The sequence below is a fragment of the Rhipicephalus sanguineus genome, chromosome 5 (genome assembly GCF_013339695.2).
Source record: "Rhipicephalus sanguineus isolate Rsan-2018 chromosome 5, BIME_Rsan_1.4, whole genome shotgun sequence".
NCBI classification, from domain to species: Eukaryota; Metazoa; Arthropoda; class Arachnida; order Ixodida; family Ixodidae; genus Rhipicephalus; species Rhipicephalus sanguineus.
Genome location: NC_051180.1, coordinates 118,408,120 through 118,411,319, shown reverse-complemented (window position 1 = coordinate 118,411,319; position 3,200 = coordinate 118,408,120).

Sequence of the window (3,200 nt, the reverse complement as noted above, 5' to 3'; positions counted from 1 at the left end):
AATATTGTTCAATAATTGGTACGAAATTGTACTCTATGCTGTTCTTTTTGCCCACTTTTCAGTGCGGTGCCAATGAAAACACGTCAGCTTCGTGTGTGTGTCTATACTTGAGCATTTTTTCTTGTACCCATCAAGACGCGTGTTAACGGAAAAAAAATCGCGAGCACTCGCCTTCAACTTGAATTCCGGTTCGCGCTGCCATCTGCATATGAAAGTTATTACGTGGGGCTAGAACATATAATTGGCAGCGACGGTTCTGGCTCGAGTTTTCCGTTCGATAAAAGCGGATACGAAATGCAATTGCTCTTTCGCGAACTATTTTCTCTCTGGTTCCTTTTTTTACAATAACCCGCCAGACACGTCAATAAGGGTAGACACGAGAATATTACAATCTCCACCTCGTCTCTTCGGAAGGCCGAGAAATATGCGGGAATTATATTTCCATCGTCGCGGCAGTTCGTGAAACGCGCGATTGGTAGAAAGTAATTTCAAAAACTGACGTTTTCATTCTCCTCCGCGCGAATTTTAGCAGCGCGGACACACTCCTGAAATCAAGTTTTCACGTCTTCCGTCCACCGAGCTTCAATATTTCATTCTGGTGGCTCGGTCATGTCTTGTAGCTGTTGATTGTGCTTCGAATGTAGTGTTGCAGGCCTTCACTGCGACGTTTTTGCTTTAGTCTGAATATATCGTAAACTGAACGAGCCGACTTTCTCGAGCCTTATTGTCCGTCTTTCTCAGATCTCGCTCGAATAGAATGTTTGCCTAAATTGTAAGTTTCATAGATCATCATTAGAAAAATTATTAGATAAAAACTAACAATTGAAAAAACTAAGAAAATTTATGGACCTGGCGGGACTCTGATAAGATAGGGCATGTCCTGTTTTTGTATTGTATGCGGCACGTGTAGACTGTCGGGGGGGGGGGGGGGGTGTATTTGCCCTTAAAATCAACTACATCGAAGATATTAAAAGGAGGAAATTATTAAGGCTTACCTTGACGCACTAAAGCACTGCTAAGACGAAGAATTTCCTGTGTCCAGACTCGTTCACTCAGCCGACGACGCTGCTGAGAAGACAGTAGACTCAGCGCACTTCCGGCGACGTGGTGCAGCGATATTGTGAATTATTTTACACAGAGAAGTATGCGTGAAGTGGTATTCTCGTACATTGTCCGTCGGCACTTCTGTAATTTCTATGGCGACTAAGTGCTGTAAGTAAGTATAGTGAGTGAGTGAGTGAGTGAGTGAGTGAGTGAGTGAGTGAGTGAGTGAGTGAGTGAGTGAGTGAGTGAGTGAGTGAGTGAGTGAGTGAGTGAGTGAGTGAGTGAGTGAGTGAGTGAGTGAGTGAGTGAGTGAGTGAGTGAGTGAGTGAGTGAGTGAGTGAGTGAGTGAGTGAGTGAGTGAGTGAGTGAGTGAGTGAGTGAGTGAGTGAGTGAGTGAGTGAGTGAGTGAGTGAGTGAGTGAGTGAGTGAGTGAGTGAGTGAGTGAGTGAGAACTTTATTGTGGTCGAAAAGTGGCAGAAGCTGAACGCTAGTTGACACTGCCGAACTTCCTAGGTCGGTGATAACACATTGTTCGCTCAGTTCGTAAAGCTTACATTTCGTGTGTATATTATCGCCCGTGACTCAGAGCACAATGTCTAATATTGACTTATGTAACGCTCGCAGCAGCTATAGCATTAAGTACACTCACATGTCCAGCGTTCCGCCTCGTCGCTTAGATATGTACTCCGATGACTCAACAAGCTATGCACTGTTGTTGTTCGTCCTCTCAGGAATACGTCAACAACCCCTACTTGCACTTCGTTTCGATAAAACTGACCCTGTGCTGTAACTTGAGCGCCGGCGTTACGTACGACAATGAGCCACCCTTTAGGCGCCAATGTGGTCGACGTGCCTGGTAAGCCCACGATGTGCACACTTCTACTCAAATTACGCAAAGACGTCAGTACACCTTGTAAGACTTCGTCCAAATTGCGGCATGTAAGCAGCTACTCGCTGACTGGTTCGCATGAAATAGATTCCTACAATGCGTAGGATCTGCGGCAAAGACATTTCACTCGCTGACTAATTCATGTAAAATCGATTTCCACACCGTGTGGGATATCCTGGAATTTTTCTTCGTACTGTCTTCTGTTTTCTGGTAACCAAGATAAACTATTGGCACAGCCTAAAGCTCCCTGTACCAGTGCTTCATGTTACAGAAAGAAAGTACCTTGCGCCCGTCTCTAGGAAATTCTAAGTGCCTGTATTCTGTTGGTTGGACGAAACTGTATGGTCTGGGAATGTAAAAAGGAGGAAGAAAAAGGAGGAGGAGGTAGAAGAGAAGAAAGAGCCGGGATGTTACCTGGTATTTGCGCTGTCTGGCTACCCTACGATTTCGACCGGGTTGAAAGGATAAGAGGTGATAGGAGGGAAGAATACTTAAAAAAAAAACTTTAATGTACAACATATCAATGAGGGCAATTTAGTTTGCTTGTTGCGTGTCTAGAATGTTCCTAAAACTTGCACGCGTTGTGAACTTTGGAGCGCAGAGTTTAACGAGCGTTCAATTTATGCGCCTCGTGGCAGCACATGCGCGCCAAATTTTTTTTCTATTTTTCTTTCTTTTCCTCCGAAACATCAAGCTTAAAAAGCATGCGTACAAAATGGCCTCGCCACTTATGGAGAAAATTATACGCGAAAAACAGCTTTTTGATCGAGCACACTTATCTCGAATATCCCATGCTTTCCCACAAGGGCCTGCCACGAAAGAAAAAAGTTTTACGCAAGCCCCCAAAGTCCAACGAACAGCTGTTTTTCAAGATGGCTCACTGCCTTGTAAGCAGTCATGAAACGATGATTAATGGCCTCGCTGGAGCAAACGGCCTTAGATTTTATGCTTAGGAACAAACTTTTACGAGAAACAAGAACAACAAGATTTTACCGAAACAGAGGCATAAAAAACATTGAAACGCGTTTTACGTGTGCTTGGACGTTATGCAAATAGGTACAGTATCAGGTATGCAGAAAGCTAAGCTAAGTGCTATTTTCCTTCGCTTGCATCATCTAGTAGGCAATTTTCTGGTAAAAAAGAAAGGAGCGTAGTAACGATGGGAGATCGAAAATGAAGAATAATGGTAATATAAGTAAAAATGTCACCGCTATGTCGGGCCATGGAATTCGATGTGACAAATGTAGAGAAAAATGTACTCCGATGT